Genomic DNA, 22,727 nt, shown 5'->3' with positions numbered 1-22,727 from the left:
TAACATCTTAAGGCATATTCCAAAAAAAATTGTAGGAAGGATGATTGGGCTTCTTGACTGAAGTCAGACAGAACAAAGGTATTAATTAGACACTGGATGTAGAGATGAAGTTTGGATGACTGAAAAACTTCTGAAATGAACATAACATGGTGGAAAGGATCATGAATATGTATAAAGTAGGGGTTAGAATCCTCACTAGTTTTGAGGCCAGCTGCCAAAATCTTGAATCTCTTAACCCTTCTGGAATCAAAATAAAGTGTTGCACTCAGTGCATGTGCAAATAGACTTACTCTATATATTTCTCTCAAAACATAGTACTTGAGCTGCCTTAATGATCATGTTTTCTTGTAATATATTGTTATGTATACCAAAGATACATTTTTAGAATTTCTTGCCTTCACAGTACCATATGGTGGATCTTCTTTATGGGTGGGAGGGGAAATAATGGAATGGAACAAACCCCAGTATAGGAACTCTTCAAAAATACAATGAAATCCTGTTTATGATTCAACAAAAATTGTGATTTTCCCATGATTTGCTCAGTTTTTTACAAAAGCCATGTATTTAGCTGCAAAATACTGCTTTAGACATGAGTCTATGCATTTTTTTTAAGTTGATAAGCAGGGAACAAATATTGTATTGCACTTAATTTTTTGGGACTTCTGTGAAATGCTTCCAGGTCTTTAAATTTTCTTTGTAGCCATCAGTGCAAGCTAAAAATATTATATTCTATAAATTATGAACAGAAGGGCACAGATCTTTTACATCTGCCATAAATTGAAAGCTCAAATGAAACCTTTTGTGATGTTGGCCTTGTGGGTTAACAAAGGTAAATCAATCCTGCCACCCTTATTCCTGCTTGTACATAAATGCCAGGGATGGGAAAAGAGAGCATGACTCGAAGTTAGAGAACTTCTTCATTTTAGCAGAAGACTCTCACGAGAATGTTAAGTACACTTCTAACATAACATGGTACAGATATGTCTGCCAACCGGACAAGTCAGGCGGTGGTTTGTCCTTAAGTTCGTAGCAAAGACATGTGCTGGGACAGGGGGAAAAGGTGGTGCCAAGTCTGATATACTCCAGCCTATCTTAAAGGCGGTTAACATCTGTCCTTTCATTTGAGTCTGGGTCTTGGAGATGGGAAAGTTCTGTACACTTCTGCTCTTCATTTTTGAATCTAATATTTTTAGCACACATTTATGGCTACCAAAAGAAAATCTTAAGCCTGGGAGTATTTCACAGAAGTCTCTGAAAATAAAGTGCATTGTAATACTTATTTCCAGTGTATTACTTTTGAAAGCAAATATGAATTGAGCACAATTTGCCATTTTGAAAAGTTATTTCAAGGCAGTAGATTAGACCAGGAGCTCTTCTTTGCAGAGAGTTTTTAGCTCAAACTACTGTCTATTCATTCCCTTTTTGCATATTAGTTATTATTTTGGAGTTAAATACAAGCTTCAACTTTAAAATTGAAGTGCAATTCAAAGAAATAATTAATTGTAAATACTTTTTTAGGAACTGCTAAACTGAGTGTAATTCTACAGGATTTAGTTTGTTCGCAAATAAGCAGTTATGTTAATATTGACAAAGATCAAACATACAGTGCTGTGGAGGAAAGAGGTCGCATATGTTAACATAGATATATAATAATGGTATGAGGCCTCTGGAGAGGCCTGGTGCAGATCTCTTTATTTGACGTCCGTAAGAGACCTGCACGCAGTGATGAGGATGAAATGATGGCACATACGCCCAGTCCCCGTGCCAGGGGAATACACCAATTCTGGTTAAAATTCCCGACCCTGCCGGGAATCGAACCCGGGACCACCGTGACCAAAGGCCAGCACGCAAACCATTTAGCCATCGAGCCAGACGTTAACATAGATTAAACCCACTTTCTTGGACTCAGCACAGCACTACGTTCAGTCACATCATATTGTATTTGTATTACTAGTAGATACAAATACTGTAAACTGATTTTGAGGTGGGAAGTTACGTTGGTAAAGACTTAATTTTCAAGACCATTTTGAAAACTGCTGGAGTCGCTTGCTTTGTGAGAGAACGTTAAAAGTTTGGTTTGCACACTATACAGCACTATTCACTTTGACTTGGGAGGTCTTCAGAGATTCCTGAAATTTTGGTGCCTTCAGCAGTCTACGCTGTTTGCTGTAAATGGAAACCAAACCGCCCCTTGATTGGTGTACTTGACAGAAGTCTTGGTGCGTTTTCGCTCGCGGTGTACTTCTCGAAGTCTCCTCGGCAAGATCTCAGTTCTTGGGCTTCTTGCAACATGCTCTAGCTTCCCATCCATAGCTGTTTATATTGGATGGAAGAGGAGGATGCAAGCAGGATTCAGGCAGCAAAGATGTATGAACGTCCTCAGTCCTATAATGCTCCTATACTACAATCTACATGAAAATGCTACCTTGCCATCATCTGCTGCCATTATACAATGAACACAGCTCAGCTTTTAGCCGACTTCACTCCACCTGGAACTCTGTCCACTTTAGACTCCGGTGTGGTGTGGAGGGACTTTGCCTTGCCACGTATCACATGCTTCAATGCTTCTGTTTGTTCCCTACCAACAAGACTTGTACTGCATGATTCCGGGTGAGCAAAGAGATATAATTTTAATTTTGCGCTGGGGATTGTTTCCCAGAAACCTCAGGCTCTCATGTTACTTAAGCTGTCTTTATCTGTGCTCACGGCCATAAACTGTTGGAGTGCGTGATGCTCTCTTCCTATGTCTCGGTCATTAGATTTGGACTTTGCCAGTAACTCGACGCAAGGAACTTTCAGGTAGTGATGCCCATTCTGAGACGAGGTCTCGGGATTTCTCGAGACTAGCGCAGGCATTATTTCTCGCGAGAAATTTCGAGAAATCTCGAGAGCGTTGTCCCCACAATGTGCTGCGAGCAGCGTGTCGTAGGCCTGCAGGTAGTCGGAGCTGAATGTTGTTTGTTCCGAATATGCGAAAGGCCAACCACGGGCCTTCTCATTTTCGCAAATACGTGTCCACAAGCGCCTGGAGCGTTCATTTCTACCAAGGTCTATTTTGACGCAGTATAACATAAAAGTAAAGGATACGTACTCTGGCATTGTATGCACTGGCAGGCACACGAATGAGTCGTTTAAGTACAGAACCTGACGGCTACTGTAGGTACACGTACCTGGATACTACAGTAGAGGTGTGCATTATTCGAACTCGAGACGAAGCAAGATGCGCCTTGCTGCATATGCAACCACCATTAGGCATGAGTGGAATGTGTAATCTAAAATGCATCGGTTTGCTCCAACTCTTTCGACAGGTAGGTGTACATCATCAGACCCCGCATTCAATAACATACAAGCACTGCTTCTGTTTACCGATATTTCGGTGACGAAGGAAATAATTCATTACAACGTTAGAGTATTCGCGTCATAATTAGGTACTTCGATATATGACGGTGGAATGTGAAATTGTCTAGTTGTACGCGACAACTTGGAGAAGATATCCGAAACGCAACGTAAGTCGTGAATGTCTGTTATTCTGAAGAGATGTCACATAGCACAGCCCGGCACTTACAAACGCGTAATATCAATGAAGAGGAATCGTCACAGAACACCTCCGGCCCGGTCTGAATCACAAGAAGTCACCTTTCCGACAACTATTGTGAGGTATCCAGGTAGGTTTACATCCTAATAAGTTATTAACATATTATACGGGTTATTCAGCTAAGTTCGCCTGAAATAACTCGTGAACAGTTTAAGATACTGGCATTCTGTATTCACTTTCGTTAATGGTATTAAGGATATCATAGTTCAACATGCGGCGCTTTCCTAATCTTTCGACAAAACTTATCACACACGTTTCTATATGAGAAATGCTGATAACTATCGAGCTTACACTCGTAGTAACTGGGACGTCGCACAGCTCGCAGCACACAAGAATCGGTCTCAAGAGCGTTACCCATCACATCTGCTGGAAAAATTGGAGCAAAGTCGGTCGTTTTAGATTACACGTTCCGCTAATGTGTAATGGGGGTTGCATATATAGCAAAGTACATCTTCCCCGTCTCAAGTTCAAATAATGCACGCCTCTAGTATCCAGAGTAGGTGTACATCATATCTATGGTTATTCACAAATTATGCAGGATTATTCAGCTAAGATGTCCACCCCAAATAAATCGTGAACAGTCTAAGATACTGACATTCTGTTTTCACTTTCGTTAAAGGTATTAAAGGGTTCATAGTTGAACATGCAGTACTTTTCCAGGCTGTTGACAAAATGTATTGGCTCACACGTTTTCATATGAGAACGTTATTTCAAGCAATAACTGCTAATGATATACTATCAAGTTTACAGCCGTAGTTACTGGTACGTCGCACGGCTTGCACTACAGAAGGATCGATCACGAGATCTGCTACGTCAGTCTCTAGTCTCGAGCGAGAGCGTTGCCCATCACTACTTTCAGGTCAATTATCTATGGATGTTCTTAGATGAATTATTCATAAATTTTGGCAACTTGCTTGTATGTTCTTGGCTTATATGCCATTTTATCCACGTATGTTATGAGGCAAGTTTGTAAATGAATCTTTAAATACTGGGGTAGCTTGATCGTGTTAAACTTCAAGCATGTTAATTCTTTTTCTAAGTTACTGTTGTCAAATTGTCTTCAAAACGCATGTCCTCTCCTCTCCTCTTGTTACATTATGTTGCGATCTCAATTATTTAAATATCGGTATACGTTGCAGTCTAGATTTTAACTTGAGATTATCTGATGGTTGTTTTCTTCTTTACTTTGTAGCTAACATGGAAAACCTGGTTTCCCAGTTGGTTCAGACAAAACCTATGCTAAGTTGGCATATGAATTACCTCTAAGGAGTGCTAACAAGCCACTATTTGGTCATTTCACTACTATTATTATTATTATTATTATTATTGCCCCTGCTGACCATACAGTTCATTGCAGGGTTGAATAACTTCCACATTCATCCCAGCTGCTAGCAGAGTTTATACTAGTGATGGGCGAGACTCTCGTGAGAATCTCCAGACCGATCCTCCTGTAGTGCAAGCTGTGCGACGTACCAGTAACTACGACTGTACACTTGATAGTATATCATTGGCAGTTATTGCGTGAAATAACGTTCTCATATGAAAAAGGGTGAGCAAATACATTTTGTCAAAAACCTTGAGAAGTACTTTATGTTCAATTATGAACCGCTTAATACCATTAACGAAAGTCAAAACAGAATTGTCAGTTTCTTAAACTGTTCACACGACTTATTTGGGGTGGACATCTTAGCTGAATAACCCTGCATAATTTGTGAATAACTGTAGATAGGATGTACACCTACTTGGATGCTAGAGACGTGCATTATTCAAACATGAGACGGGGAAAGAATGTTGTGCTTTGCTACATATGCAACAACCATTACATGAGTGGAACGTGTAGCCTAAAATACCCGATTTTGCTCCAATTCTTTCGACAGGGGTGATGGACAGCGCTCTCGAGACGATTCTCGTGTGGCGCGATCTGTGCGACGTCCCGGAAACTAGGAGCGTAAGCTTCATAATATATCAGCAGTTCCCATATGGAAACGTGTGTGACAATAAATTTTGTCAAAAGCCTAGGAAAGCACTTCATGTTGAACTAAGAGCTCGTTAATACCATTAACGAAAGTGAAAACAGAATGTCAGTGTTTTAAATTGTTCAGGAGTTATTTCAGGTGGACTTCCTGGCTGAATAACCCGTATAATTTGCTAAAAACTGTAGATAGGATGTACATCTACCTGGATACCTCGCAGTAGTGATGGGCAATCTGAGACGAGGTCTCGAGATTTCTCGGGATTCCTTGCGACTAGCGCAGGCATTATTTCTCGCGAGAAATCTCGAGAAATCTCGAGAGCGTTGTCCCACAATGTGCGGCGAGCAGCCTGTCGTAGGCCTGCAGGTAGTCGGAGCTGAATGTTGTTTGTTCCGAATATGCGAATAGCCAACCACTGGCCTTCTCATTTTCGTAAATACGTGTCAACAAGCGACTAGGGCGTTCGTTTATACCGAGGTCTATTTTGACGAAGTATAACATAATTATAAAGGATACGCATTCGGGCATTGTATGCACTAGTAGGTACACGAATGAGTGGTTTAAGTACAGAACCTGACGGCTACTGTAGGTACACGTAACTGGATACTAGAAGCGTGCATTATTCGAACTCGAGACGAGGCAAGACGCGCCTTGCTGCATATGCAACCACCATTACGCACGAGTGGAATGTGCAATCTAAATTGCTATAGAGTATTCGCATCATAATTGGGTAGGTACTTCGATATATGACGGTGCAATGTGAACTGTGTCGAACTGTACGCGACAACTTGAAGACGATGTCCGAAACGCAAAGTAAGTCGTGGATGTCTGTTATTTTTAAGAGATGTCACATAGCACAGCCCACTGTGTTGCTTATTCGAAAGAAGTAAAACATATCGGCAGAAATACTTCTGGGATGATCCGGCACTTACAAACGCATAATATCAATGAAGACCGGGCGAGTTGGCCGTGCGCGTAGAGGCGCGCGGCTGTGAGCTTGCATCTGGGAGATAGTAGGTTGAATCCCACTATCGGCAGCCCTGAAGATGATTTTCCGTGGTTTCCCATTTTCACACCAGGCAAATGCTGGGGCTGTACCTTAATTAAGTCCACGGCCGCTTCCTTCCAACTCCTAGGCCTTTCCTATACCATCGTCGCCATAAGACCTATCTGTGTCGGTGCGACGTAAAGCCCCTAGCAAAAAAAAATCAATGAAGAGGAATCGTCACAGAACACCTCCGGCCCGGGCTGAATCACAAGAAACTACCCTGCCGACAACGATTGTGAGGCATCCAGGTAGGATTACATCCTAATAACAATTAAGAAATTATAGGGGTTATTCAGCTAAGATGTCCACCTGACATAACTCGTGAACAGTTTAAGATACCGGCATTCTGTATTCACTTTCGTTAATGGTCAGGAGCTCATAGTTCAACATGCAGTGCTTTCATAGGATTTTGACAAAATTTATCGTCACACACGTTTCCATGTGAGAACTGCTGATAACTATCAAGCTTACATTCGTAGTTACTGGGACGTCGCACAGCTCGCAGCACTCGAAAATCGGTCTCGAGACCGTTGCCCATCACCCCTGTTACACGTTCCACTCCCGTGTAATGGGGGTTGCAAAGCACATCTTCCCCGTCTCAGGTTCGAATAATGCACGCCTCTAGTATCCAAGTAGGTGTACATCCTATCTACAGTTATTCACGAAGTATGCATTGTTATTCACCTAACTTGTCTACCCCAAATAAGTCGTGAACAGTTTAAGATACTGACATTCTGTTTCCACTTTAGTTAATGGTATTCAGGGGTTCATAGTTGAACATGCAGTAATTTTCCAGGCGTTTGACAAAATGTATTGGCTCACACGTTTTCAGAAGAGAACGTTATTTCACGCAATAACTGCCAATGATATACTGTCAAGTTTACAGTCGTACTTACTGCTACGTCGCACAGCTTGCGCTACAGGAGGATCGGTCTCGGGATTCTCGCGAGAGTCTCGAGAGTCTCGAGCGAGAGCGTTGTCCTTCACTACCTCTCAGTCTTTGTCGACAGGATAGCTTCTTGTGAATGAAGGCCGGGCCGGGGGTGTTCTGTGACTATTCCTCTTCATTGGTATGCGTTTTTAAGTGTCGGATCATCCCAGAAGTATTTCTGCCGACATATTTCCACTTGTTTTGAACAAGCAACACAGCGGGCTGTGCTATGTGACATCTCTTCAAAATAACAGACATCCACGACTTACGTTGCGTTTCGGACATCGTCTTAAAGTTGTCGCATGCAACTAGACACAATTACACATTGCACCGTCATATATCGATGTACCTAATTATCACGTGAATACTCTATAACATTGTAAGGAATTATTTCCTTCGTCACCAAAGTATCGGTAAACACAAGCAGTGGTCATATGATATTGAATGTCGGGTCTGATAACGATGTACACCTACATGTCGAAAGAAATGGAGCAAACTCAAGCATTTTAGATTACACACTCCACTCACGCGTAATGGTGGTTGCATGTGCAGCAAGGCGCATCTTGCCTCGTCTCGAGTTCGAATAATGTACGCCTCTAGTATCCAGGTACGTGTACCTACAGCAGCCGTCAGTTTCTGTACGTAGCCTATTTATTCGTGTACCTACCAATGCATACAACGTCAGAATGCGTATCCTTTATAATTATGTTATGTTGCGTCAAAATAGACCTCGGTAGAAATGAACACCCTAGTCGCTTGTTGACATACATTTACGGAATGGAGAAGGTGCGTGGATTGCTATTCGCATATTCGGCACAAACAGCATACAGCTCCGACTACCTGTAGGTCTACGACACGCTGCTCGCCACACAATGCGGGGACAACGCTCTCGAGATCTCTCGAAATTTCTCGCGAGAATTAGTGATTGCGCTAGTCTCGAGAAATATCGAGACCTCGTCTCAGAGTGCCCATCACTAATAGAGGCGTGCATTATTCGAACCTGAGACGGGGAGGGTGTGCTTTGCTATATATGCAACCCCTGTTACATATGAGTGGAAAGTGTAATCTAAAATGCCCGACTTTGCTCCAATTCTTTCAGCAGGGGCGATGGGCCAGGCTCTCGAAACCGATTCCCGTGTGCTGCGAGCTGTGTGACCTCCCAGTAACTAAGAGCGTGGACTTGATAGTTATCATCAGCAGTTCTCATATGGAAACGTGTGTAACGATAAATTTTGTCAAAAGCCTAGGAAAGCACTGCATGTTGAACTATGAGCTCAAGAGATTTCTCGAAATTTCTTAACGAAAGTTAAGGCAGAATGCCAGTGTCTTAAACTGTTCAAGGGTTATTTCAGGTGGACGTCTTAGCTGAATAACCCGTATAATTAGTTAATATCTGTTATTAGGATGTAAACTTACCTGGATGCCTCACAATCGTTGTCGACAGGGTAGCTTCTTGTGATTCAGACAGAGCGGGAGGTGTTCTGAGACAATTCCTCTTCATTTATGTGTTTTTAAGTGTCGGACAATCCCAGAAGTATTTCTGCCGATGTATTTTACTTCTCTTGAAGAAGCAACACTGTGGGCAGTGCTATGTGACATCTCTTCAAAATAACCGGCATCCACGACTTACGTAGCGTTTCGGACATCGTCTTCAAGTTGTCGCGTACAACTAGACAAAATTTCACTTTGCACCGTCATATATCGAAGTACCTAATCATGACGCGAATACTCTATAACATTGTAAGGAATTATTTCCTTCGTCACCAAAGTATCGGTAAACACAAGCAGTGGTCGTATGTTATTGAATGTGAGGTCTGATAACAATGTATACCTACCTGTCGGAAGAATTGGAGCAAACTCAAGCATTTTAGATTACACATTACATTCATGCATAACGGTGGTTGCATATGCAGCAGGGAGCATCTTGCCTCGTCTCGAATAATGCACGCCTCTAGTATCCAGGTAGGTGTACCTACTGTAGCCGTCGGTTTCTATTCCTTCGTGTACTTACCACTGCATACAATGCCAGAATGCGTATCCTTTATAATTATGCTGCGTCAAAATAGACCTGTGTAGCAATGAACGCCCTAGTCGCTTGTTGACACGTATTTACGAAATTGAGAAGGCCCGTGGTTGGCTATTTGCATACTCGGCACAAACAACATTTAGCTCCCACTACCTGTAGGTAGTGATGGGCAGTCTGAGAAGAGGTCTCGAGATTTCTCGCTACTAGCGCAGGCATTATTTCTCACGAGAAATTTAGAGAAATCTCGAGAGCGTTGTCCCCACAATGTGCGGAGAGCAGCGTGTCGTAGGCCTGCAGGTAGTCGGAGCTGAATGCTGTTTGTTCCGAATATGCGAATAGCCAACCACGGGCCTTCTCATTTTCGTAAATACGTGTCAACAAGTGACTAGAGCGTTCATTTACACCTAGGTCTATTTTGACGAAGTATAACATAATTATAAAGGATACGCATTCGGGCATTGTATGCACTAGTAGGTACACGAACGAGTGGTTAAGTACAGAACCTGACGGCTACTGTAGGTACACGTACCTGGATACTAGAGACGTGCATTATTCGAACTCGAGACGATTCAAGATGCGCCTTGTTGCATATGCATCCACCATTACGTATGAGTTGAATGTGGAATCTAAATTGCTATAGAGCATTCGCGTCATAATCAGGTAGGTGTCTTACTTCGATAGATGACGGTGCAATGTGAACTCTGTCGAATTGTACGCGACAACTTGAAGACGATGTCCGAAACGCAACGTAAGTCGTGGTTGTCGGTTATTTTTAAGAGATGTCACATAGCACAGCCCACTGTGTTGCTTATTCAAGAGAAGTAAAATACATCGGCAGAAATACTTCTGGGATGATCCGGCACTTACAAACGCATAATATCAATGAAGAGGAATCGTCACAGAACACCTCCGGCCCGGTCTGAATCACAAGAAACTACCCTGCCGACAACGATTGTGAGGCATCCAGGTAGGATTACATCCTAATAAAAATTATTAACAAATTATACGAGTTATTCAGTTAAGAAGTCCACGTGACATAACTCGTGAACAGTTTAAGATACTGGCATGCTGTATTCACTTTCGTTAATGGTAAGGAGCTCATAGTTCAACATGCAGTGCTTTCATAGAATTTTGACAAAATTTATCGTCACACACGTTTCCATGTGAGAACTGCTGATAACTGTTCCGGGATATCTGTGGAACGCAGAGGTGAAAGAAGGTGCCGGGATGAATGGGTCTAACTACAAAGTCAATGTTAATTTAAAATTTCAACAAAGTTTATATTTTCTTTTCTTTTAAAAAATTAACAAATAACAAAGTAACAGGTACCAGTAGCAAAAAACAGGTCTAGTAAAGACAAGATTGGTGGTATAGACAGGTCTTGGGCTTCAAGCCCTACTACACAATTCCTGAGCTACACGCTCAAAATTACAAAGGTCACCATTTATGCAAGGGCAGAACACCCCTCAATACCTGGAGCACTTGCTCCCAGTTTTTAACATCAAGCCTCCCAGAGGCACTTTTACAACACTTGAAAAGAGCTAACACGCTCTCAGGTTTGCAAGCCTATTAGAGGCAATATCAGACTTTACAATACCGAGCTCGATAGCTGAAGTCGCTTAAGTGCGGCCAGTATCCAGTATTCGGGAGATAGTAGGTTCGAACCCCACTGTCGGCAGCCCTGAAAATGGTGTTCCGTGGTTTCCCATTTTCACACCAGGCAAATGCTGGGGCTGTACCTTAATTAAGGCCACGGCCGCTTCCTTCCCACTCCTAGCCCTTTCCCGTCCCATCGTCGCCATAAGACCTATCTGTGTCAGTGCGACGTAAAGCAACTAGCAAAAAAAAAAAGACTTTACAATTACTTGCCATCAAGGCACAACTTACACAAATGAAACGGGGGTATCTCGTACCCAACCTACCGGGCCTAAGCAGAAAACGAACAGGTTAAGTAAATGGCCTGAAACACCAAGTTGAATGGAGGCGTGTACTTGCACTCTTAAATATGCATTCTTAAAACCTAAAAGGCAGTGGGCCGATGAATCAGAGGCTATTCCCAAAGTATGGAGGTGACTCGTATAAGAATAATTTAAGACATTACAGAAAGGAAGAAAACCAGTTACAAAGCGTAGTCACCTCAAACCAATATGAAGGGGAGCTCGAGAGGGTAAATCACTCTATATCCCCGAATTACAGTTTCAGATTTTATGAAATTTTCACATTAGCCGGCAGAACTTACATTTTAGAGAAGAAGGTTACATATTAAAGTTTCGGACCTATCCCTCGGGTTAAACTGCGGAGCTAGCAAGAAATAAGGATGTTAAACGGCCATTACCTTGCTGAAGAACTGCTGCCTGATGAAAGAGGCACCTCTCACCTCCTGCTTCACATACACGCACTCAGATGTTGATCAAATGGCCAAGAGCCGTGAAAATCCGCAGTTTATAAACCCCCGGGGTAAGTTAGAGATCTTTCATGAATAATCAAGCCACGCCCTCTTACTTTTAATGACTAGCGTAAAGTTACACACCAAATCGAAGAAGCCTGTGATAGACCGAAAATAAATTACAGAAATTAGGGATTGGCTGAATTCAAAACTGGCGGAAAGAAAAGATCAATATTGCCAACCCAAAAATGAATTAACATAATTTAGTAAAGAACAAACTTATGAATACAAAATTTCTTCATATAAAGTTCCTTCACTTCGCACCAGGGTGAATGATCATAGTTTTTGTAGTGACATCTGTTTCAGAAAGTCCAAACTTCTTGATAAATGGTAAGCAAAACACGTAGAATTTCATACAGTACTGGAAACTTCACAATCACAAAATTAAGGTGGTGACATCTTCTGAGTAAAAGTTTAAGTAGGTCTAGTTTCAAGTTCAATGCTTCTCCTGTAGAGGAGGTTTTATTGGCGCAAGATTTAAATGTGCGGCGTAGAGGTGTACCTCCCGGTACAGTAAATATCAAGCTTACGCTCGTAGTTACTGGGACGTCTCACAGCTCGCAGCACACGAGAATCGGTCTCGAGAGCGTTGCCCATCACCCCTGTTACACGTTCCACTCATGTGTAATGGGGATTGCGTATGTAGCAAAGCAAATCTTCCCCGTCTCAGGTTCGAATAATGCACGCCTCTAGTATCCAAGTAGGTGTACATCCTATCTACAGTTATTCTCAAATTATGCATTGTTATTCACCTAAGATGTCCACCCCGAATAAGCCGTAAACAGTTTAAGATACTGACATTCTGTTTCCACTTTAGTTAATGGTATTAAGGGGTTCATAGTTGAACATGCAGTACTTTTCCAGGCTTTTGACAAAATGTATTGGCTCACGCGTTTTCATAAGAGAACGTTATTTCACGCAATAACTACCTGTAGGCCTACGACACGCTGTTCGCCACACAATGCGGGGACAACGCTCTTGAGATCTCTCATAATTTCTCGCGATGAATAGTGCCTGCACTAGTCTCGATAAATCCCGAGAAATCTCGAGACTTCACCTTACACTGCCCATCACTAGTTGATACTAGTGATGGGCAACGCTCTCGCTCGGGACTCTCGAGACTGACGTCGTAGGTCTTGAGACCGATCCTCTTGTAGTGCAAGCTGTGCGATGTACCAGTAAGTACGACTGTAAACTAGATAGTATATCGTTCTCATATGAAAACGTGTGATCCAATACATTTTGTCAAAAGCCTGGAAAAGTACAGCATTTTCAACTATGAACCCCTTAATACCATTAACGAACGTGAAAACAGAATGTCAGTATCTTACTGTTCATGACTTATTTGGGGTGGACATCTTAACTGAATAACCCTGCATCATTTGTTAATAACTGTTATTAGGATGTAAATCTACCTGGATACCTCACAATCGTTGTCGGCAGGGTAGCTTCTTGTGATTAAGACCGGCCGGAGGTGTTCTGTGACTATTCCTCTTCGTTTATATTATGTGTTTTTAAGTGTCGGATCATCACAGAAGTATTTCTGTCGACGTATTTTACTTCTTTTGAATAAACAACACAGCGGGCTGTGCTATGTGGCATATTTTAAAAATAACAGACATCCACGACTTGCGTTGCATTTCAAACATCGTCTTCAAGTTGTCCCGTACAACTACATTAGACACAATTACACATTGCACTGTCATATACCGAAGTACCTAATTATTAACAAACACATCGCAAATGGGAAATATCCCGGTGGCCATGGTCACTTACATTAGTATAATAACCAGCATACTGATGTGGGCAAGTTTTCCTTCGTAAACGGGATCCTAAGGGATTGGAATAAATTACCTGCAGCAGTCTTTGATAGATTCTCTTCCGGTATCACATCGTTTAAGATGATGATTAGTGCTAGTGTAAAGTGAAAAGTAAAAGCTGTAAATAGTAATGGGCAACGCTCTCGCTCGAGATTCTCGAGACTGACGTCGCAGATCTCGTGAGTCTCGAGAGAATCTCGAGACCGATCCTCCTGTAGTGCAAGCTGTGCGACGTACCAGTAAGTACCACTATAAACTAGATAGTATATCGTTCTCATATGAAAACGTGTGATCCAGTACATTTTGTCAAAGGCCTGGAAAAGTACTGCATGTTCAACTGAAATGAAAATGAATACGAATACCTACAACCTGTTTTCCAGTCATTGACCGGGTCAGGGATGTAATGAATGAAGCAGATATAGGCTGTTAGTACGATGGGGTCGCCACTCCCAAAGTGATTTATTAATGAATGATAGATGCTATGAAATGAGAAGAGAGTGTTTCTGGAATGAAAGATGTCAGGGAAAACCGGAGTACCCGGAGAAAACCTGTCCCGCCTCCGCTTTGTCCAGCACAAATCTCACATGGAGTGATCGGGATTTGAAACACGGTATCCAGCGGTGAGAGGCCAACGCGCTGCCGTCTGAGCCACGGAGGCTTTTCATGTTCAACTATGAACCCCTCTATACCATTAACGAAAGTGATGACCGAATGTCAATATCTTAAACTGTTCACGGCTCATTTGAGGTGGACATCTTAGCTGAAAAACCCTGCATAATTTCTGAATAACTGTAGAAAGGATGCACACCTACTTGGATACTAAGACGGGGAAGGTGTGCTTTGCTACATATGCACCCCCCATTACACATGAGTGGAACGTATGTTCTAAAATGCCCGACTTTGCTCCAATACTTTCAGCAGGGGTGATGGGCAACGCTCTCGAGACCGATTCTCGTGTGCTGCGAGCTGTGCGACGTCCCAGTAACTAAGAGTGTAAGCTTGATAGTTTTCATCAACAGTTCTCATATGTAAACGTGTGTGAGAATAAATTTTGTCAAAAGCCTAGGAAAGCACTGCATGTTGAATTATGAGCTACCGGGCGAGTTGGCCGTGCGGTTAGGGGCGCGCGGCTGTGAGCTTGCATCCGGGAGATAGTGGGTTCGAATCCCACTCTCGGCATCCCTGAAGATGGTTTTCCGTAGTTTCCCATTTTCACACCAGGCGAATGCTTGGGCTGTACCTTAATTAAGGCCACGGCCGCTTCCTTCCACCTCCTAGGCCTTTCCTATCCCATCGTCGCCATAAGACCTATCTGCGTCGGTGCGACGTAAAGCCACCAGCAAAAGAACTATGAGCTCCTTAATACCATTAACGAAAGTGAAGACAGAATTCCAGTATCTTAAACTGTTCACGAGTTATTTCAGGTAGACTTCTTAGCTGAATAACTCGTATAATTTGTTAGTTGCTTTACGTCGCGCCGACACAGATAGGTCTTATGGCGACGATGGGACAGGGAAGGGCTATGAGTGGGAAGGAAGCGGCCGTGGCCTTAATTAAGGTACAGCCCCAGCATTTGCCTGGTGTGAAAATGGGAAACCACGGAAAACCATTTTCAGGGCTGCCGACAGTGGGATTCGAACCTACTATCTCCCGAATACTGGATACTGGCCGCACTTAAGCGACTGCAGCTATCGAGCTCGGTCGTATAATTTGTTAATAACTGTTATTAGGATGTAAACCTACCTGGATATCTCACAATCGTTGTCGGCAGGGTAGCTTCTTGTGATTCAGATCGGGCCGGAGGTGTTCTGTGACTATTCCTCTTCATTTACATTGGTTTCTTTTTTTTTTTTTTTTTTTTTTTTTGATATTGGCTTTACGTCGCACCGGCACATAGAGGTCTTATGACGACGATGGGATAGGAAAGGCCTAGGATTTGGAAGGAAGCAGCCGTGGCCTTAATTAAGGTACAGCCCCACTTTTGCCTGGTGTGAAAATGGGAAACCACGGAAAACAATCTTCAGAGCTGCCGACAATGGGATTCGAACCCACTATCTACCGGATGCAAGCTCACAGCCGCGCGCCCCTAACTACATGGTCAACTCGCCCGGTCTTATGTGTCTTTAAGTGTCGGATCATCCCAGAAGTATTTCTGCCTACGTATTTTACTTCTTTTCAATAAACAACACAGCTGGCTGTGTTATGTGGTATATCTTCAAAATAACAGACATCCACGACTTACGTTGCGTTTCGGACATCATCTTCAAGTTGTCGTGCAGAACTAGTATAATTTCACATTGCACCGTCGTATATCGAAGTACCTAATTATGACGGGAATACTCTATAACATTGTAAGGAATTATTTCGTTCGTCACCAAAGTATCGGTAAACACAAGCAGTGGTCATATGATATTGAATGTGGGGTCTGATAATGATGTACACCTATCTTTCAAAAGAATTGGAGCAAACTGAAGCATTTCAGATTACACATTTCATTCATGCGTAATGGCAGTTGCATACGCAGCAAGGCGCATCTTGCCTCGTCTCGAGTTCGAATAATGCACACCTCTAGTATCCAGGTACGTGTACCTACAGTAGCCGTCAGGTTCTGTACTTAAACCACTCATTCGTGTACCTACCAGTGCATACAATGCCAGAATGCATATCCTTTATAATTATGTTATACTGCTTCAAAATAGACCTCGGTAGAAATGAACGCCCTAGTCCCTTGTTGACACGTATGTACGAAATGGAGAAGGCCCGTGGTTGGCTATTCGCATACTCGGCACAAACAACATTCAGCTCCGACTATCTGTAGGCCTACGACACGCTGCTCGCCGCACAATGCGGGGACAACACTCTCGAGATCTCTCGAAATTTCTCGCGAGAAACAGTGCCTGCGCTAGTCTCAGACTGCGCATCACTAGCTGCAAACTACGGACATTGAATTTTTGATTGTCTGTTGGATTTAGAATGTTAAACTAGTAGTATTTATTCTAATATTTTCTCGCCATGGAATTTCTTGTTGTACTCTTTTTGTTGTTGAGTAGTTTTGTTTTAACTTTAATATCACTTGTAGTGTTAAGCTAGTAGTAAGTTCAACCTATAGTATCATAAGCCATAGTGTTAAGTAATGGAAATACTTAAGTTGTGTGTGAATTTGTGTATAATGATGCTGGATTTAGAAAGTTAATCTAGTAGTATTTCTTGTCATATTTTCTTCCGTTGTTTGTCGTTATAGGTGTACGGTAACGATGGTTTAACTTCACTTTATTATCACTTGTAATGTTAAGCTAGTAGAAATCTCAACCTATGGTATTGTAAGCGGTAGTGTTAAGCACTGGAAATACTGAATTTGTGTATGATGCTGGATTTAGAATGTTAAATTAGTAATACTCCTTGTAATATTTCCTTTCCATGGAATTGCTTGTTGTACTCTTGTTATACTCTTGTTGTTGTTGTTGTATAATTATCCTAACTTTACAAATGAAGCGAATAATCTATAACATTGTAAGGAATTATTTCCTTCGTCACCAAAATATCGGTACACACAAGCAGTAGTCATGATATGATGTTGAATGTGGGGTCTGATAACGATGTACATCTACCTGTCGAAAGAATCGGAGCAAACTCAAGCATTTTCGATTACAAATTCCACTCATGCGTAATGGCGGTTGCATATGCAGCAGGGCGCATCTTGCTTCGTCTCGAGTTCGAATAAAGTACGCCTCTAGTATCCAGGTACATGTAGCTACGGTACCCGTCAGGTTCTGTACTTAAACCACTTATTCGTGTACCTACCAGTGCATACAATGCCAGAATAGGTATCCTTTATAATTATGTTATACTGCTTCAAAATAGACCTCGGTAGAAATGAACGCCCTAGTCCCTTGTTGACACTTATTTACGAAATGGAGAAGGTCCGTGGTTGGCTATTCGCATACTCGGCACAAACAACATTCAGCTCCGACTACCTGTAGGCCTACAACACGCTGCTCGCCGCACAATACGGGGACAACGCTCTCGAGATCTCTCGAAATTTCGCGCAAGAAATAGTGCCTGCGCTAGTCTCGAGAAATCCCGAGAAATCTCGGGACCTAGTCTCAGACTGCCCATCACTTATTACTGTACAGTATACCTTGTAATAGAAATAACTCTAAATTAACTTTTAACTTATTATGAAACTATACTTAAAATGCTACACACATTTACAATACTTAATGTGAGCAAACTGCTCTCTGGAATTAATAAATAATAGTAATAAAAATGTGGGCTACTTTATCACAGTGCAAAGTAACTTTGACCTTCTCAGTGGCATAATTCTTATTAAGTTTGCCTGTCGGTTTCCCCTGCAACCAATTTGTGTTTATTAATGAGGAAAGCAGTCTTGGGAAATGGTTCATTTCGAACTGCTGTAGCTGATATGAAAAGGTACTCCCTGGCTAAAACAGACAATGTGGGATATAGTTTCTCGTTGCAGCACCATTATTCTAGAAGACTGACTGTACGCTGAACATGGGCTTCTCCAAGGTTATGCTCTCTCGGCAGCAGGAGCATTGGGGTTTCCATTTTTTCTGCTACTATAGCACGTGATGCTCATAGAGAAAATGCATAGGGATAGAGTATGATCGCAGTAGCAAATGGATTGTTTCCAGTGTCACCTAGCTTCATAGCTACAGATCTTCACAAATAGCTCCCTAACTGCAGCCCTGCCTCAGTTCTCCAACCTCCCCTTGACAGCGCCAAACGTAGTTGCCTGTGTTGTTTGTTCAAAAGGACTAAAATATATCAGAAAAAATACTTCTGGAATTAATCGGCACTTAAAAACACATACTGTCACGGAAGGGGAATAGTTGCAAAAAACACCTCCGGCCCATTCTCAATCACAAGAAGGTATGCTGTCAACAATTGCGAGATATCTAGGTAGGTGTACATCCTATTTAAAATTAAAAAAATATACAGGGTATTCAGCTAAGATGACCACCTCAACTTGTGAACAGTTTGATATTGACATTATTTTAATGGTAAAGTTACCTGCTTGACTAGGTACTTCCTGTTTTGTAAGTCAACTGTGAAGGTATCATTCTATCCTACTTTCTAGAAGCACATGTTATGTGGGACAAATTAGTAGAGTTTGAAGCAACCACTGTAGAAATACAGTCGCACTGAATCGCACAGTGAATCTGAAACTTGTTGTTGGGTGTTAATGGCCTGGCATCTCTGCTTGAACAGGATTCAATAACATGGAAGTTTGCGAGCCCCAGTTCTAGACCAGTGATGGGCATGCGAGCACTGTGTAGAGCTCTTCCAACCAGCAATGGGAAGAACAAAGAGCACAAAGCCAGCAACATGACTCAGTGCTGCTACAGTGTGGCAGGACAGATGAGGCCACAGTTTGGGAAGTGCACAGTCTAGCTGCAATGGGTATGGGAATGGGGCTGTGTGTACGGTAAGAAGTGAAGTTTAAAAACGTTCTCCCCTGCTCTGCACTCTTTTTGTTATTAACAAAGTGGAGTAGTCTTAAGATTTCATACATCTGTACTTCCAAATCAATTCTATCCCATTTTTTAAATACATTTTCAAAATAAGCAGTACATCACACATTTCAGCTTAATTTCCAAACTGTGTCAAGGAATTCCTCTTCACTTTCTGTATTAAACTTCCCCTATGTTCTGTGACATTGTACCAGTTTACTTCTGCTTGGTTGGAAGAGTGAATGTGCTTATCGTGCAATTGTCACCAACAAGTGTGCTCCACTTCCCCTCCTTCTTCACGTCCAAGTAGAAGCAGCCTAGTCCTCTTGTCTGCACTCTACGCTAGGAGCATGGGGTGCTCAGTGTGTGTTGGTGACCAGATGCCCATCACTGCTCCAGATTTTGGTGCATGATTATTTCCCTAGGACTTGTCCAATAATTAAACATCCTGCATGGGCCACTGAAAAAAAGTATGAAATAATTTTACTATAATTTAACACTTCATCTGTCCAACGATCATTGCAGATGCAGACATGTAAAAATGTCCCGCGAGAGTTCTGTAACATGCTGGAAGCTAAGAACATTGCTACCGAGCTCGATAGCTGCAGTCGCTTAAGTGCGGCCAGTATCCAGTATTCGGGAGATAGTAGGTTCGAACCCCACTGTCGGCAGCCCTGAAAATGGTTTTCCGTGGTTTCCCATTTTCACACCAGGCAAATGCTGGGGCTGTACCTTAATTAAGGCCACGGCCGCTTCCTTCCCACTCCTAGCTCTTTCCTGTCCCATCGTCGCCGTAAGACCTATCTGTGTCGGTGCGACGTAAAACAACTAGCAAAAAAAAAAAAGAACATTGCTTTTGGACTTAACATCCTTAAATGTCAATGACTTTGTGATTAAATCTTCTAGCTGTTAAGACTTCTGATCCGAAGATAATTGACCGCACCCTAATTATTGTGGAGTTCATGGTAATGCAATTAATATACTTTTAGCTCTGGGTTGGGATAGGTTTTTTTAGAAGTTCATGAAAAGCATTGAAGATTTTTCTGGAGCAGGAGTACAATGTCATCTCGGGTTACAACTACTACTGCCAGGGCTGAATCCTCAAATCTCTAAGCAATGTATCAAATTAATTCCCCACAAGGTTCTGCATTGGTGTTACATGAAAGCATACAAGGTGCCCCAAATAAGTCAGACATTACTTCCAAAGGGCCATTGATAGCCAAGTGACATTATCACTAGCTTCTCATCTGGTTGGATGCAATCCAATTGGAATTTTTAAAAGGGAAAGCCACGTTCGTGTGGTTGAGATTCCCCATAAAAATTTGAGGTATGGTTTATTTTCTAGTGGCTTTACATCGCATAGACACTATGATCATAGTATTAGATTGCATAAAACTACAAGCTAGCCAGTTTACATTACTTCCTCCCTTCATAAAGCAAGCAATTATTATTATTATTTTTAATGACTGTGTATTATTTCCCCACCTCACACCAGTACATGCATCTCCCCATACATCATCACAATTTTACGCACGCAAAGTTCATGGAACAGATGATCAAGATGCTCCAAGTAGTAATGGGCAATGCACACTCTCGAGACGGATTGTCCTGTGCTGCAATCTGCAAGACATCCCAGAAACTATGACCATAATATTGATAGTATATCAGCAGTTATTGCGTGAAATAATTTCTCATATGCAAACATGTATGCTGATAAATTTTGTCAAAAGTCTGGAAAAGTACTGCATATTCAGTTAAAGCCCCTTAATACCATTAAAGAAAGTGAAAACAGAATGTCAGTATTTTAAACGGTTCACGAGTTATTTGAGGTGGACATCTTATCGGAATAACCTTGTATAATTTGTTAATGACTGTAGATAGGTTTTACACCTGGATGAATACCCCAGAATTGCTGACAACATATTGTGTAAGTGCCGGATCATACCAGAAGTATTTCTGCAGACTTATTTTACTTCTGTCGAACAAACTTTGCGAATTGTGCTATGCAACAATTTACATTGTGTTTCAGACAGCTTTAAAGATGTTGCGTACAGTTACACATTGCACAGTCATATACCGAATTACCTAATTATGACTCAAATACTCTTAATATTGTAAGGAATGATTTCCTTCTTAGCTGAATAACCCGTATATTTTATTAATAACTGTTATTAGGATGTAAACCTACCTGGATGCCTCACAATCGTTGTCGATTCTGATAAATTGAGTGATAACTATGTACACCTACAGTAGCCATCAGTACCTGTACTTAGCCTATTCATTCATGTATTTATTGCTGCATACAATACCAGAATGTATAACCTTCATAATAATGATATACTGCGTCAGTAATAGACCTCGGTAGAAATAAACAGCCTAGTCGCTTGTTGACTCTTTTTTACAGAATGGAGAAGGCCTGTGGTTGGCTATTTGCATACTCAGCACAAACAACATTCAGGTCATCTACCTGAAGGCCTACAACACACTGCTCGCCACACAATGCAGGGACAACGCTCGAAATTTCTTGCGAGAAACAGGTGCTTGCGCTAGTTTCAAGAAATCTCGAGAATCTGCCCATCACTATTTCCAAGTCCAAGCAGTGGTGACGAGAACTTTTCACGATCATTTTGGTGGAGATCCAAATAGTCCCATAGCATTACATATTTAATAATAATGTTATTTGTTTTACGTCCCACTAACTACTCTTTTACGGTTTTCGGAGACGCCCATTACATATCTAAGGACCCTGAATTTGTTATAAATAGATCCTATTAGCAGTGAAAAGATAAGGCTCTAATAGGAATGGTGTTTACAGCAGTAAATAAAATTCAGTCTGTTTTATTTTGCACAAGTTATACAAGGAACAAAATCAGAGTATACGTACTCTGTAAAAGTACAAGGTGTGGAGATTATTAAAAACACTGTATTGTAAAAAAATTAAAAAGTGCATATTGTACAAGTTCCTCGCAGGCACATCTGCACATGCGGGAGTCTGTGGACCATGGTTCACACTCTCCTGAAAACAGTTCGGCTGTATGGCTGATTATCTTAGGCAATGGAATGACTGAATCAGTAGAATTAAGTTCACGTTAGCTCTTATTAATGTAGTGAATTAAGAAAAGTCTCTTGTAATTAAATTTATCCACGTTCAGCAATATGATGCATAGCAAGCCACTTCGTATCCATGCCAGGCGATGTAGACACATCCAAGTTGTGCAAGTTTGACTCCCGTCCAGGACATATTTATTTTATTTGTCTATTTTAGAGGTTTTACCATCCACCTGCCAGATGTCATTGTTAGTTAAATTGCTTATAATTAGGGGTGGGATATTATGGTGATGTAATTTTCCCCTTATTTTGAGGGGTAAAATGGTTTCATATGCGGGAATATTTCGTGATTAAAATTGGGTGCAT

The sequence above is a fragment of the Anabrus simplex genome, chromosome 2 (assembly GCF_040414725.1).
Source record: "Anabrus simplex isolate iqAnaSimp1 chromosome 2, ASM4041472v1, whole genome shotgun sequence".
Lineage (NCBI taxonomy): Eukaryota > Metazoa > Arthropoda > Insecta > Orthoptera > Tettigoniidae > Anabrus > Anabrus simplex.
This window is presented reverse-complemented; position numbering follows the sequence as displayed.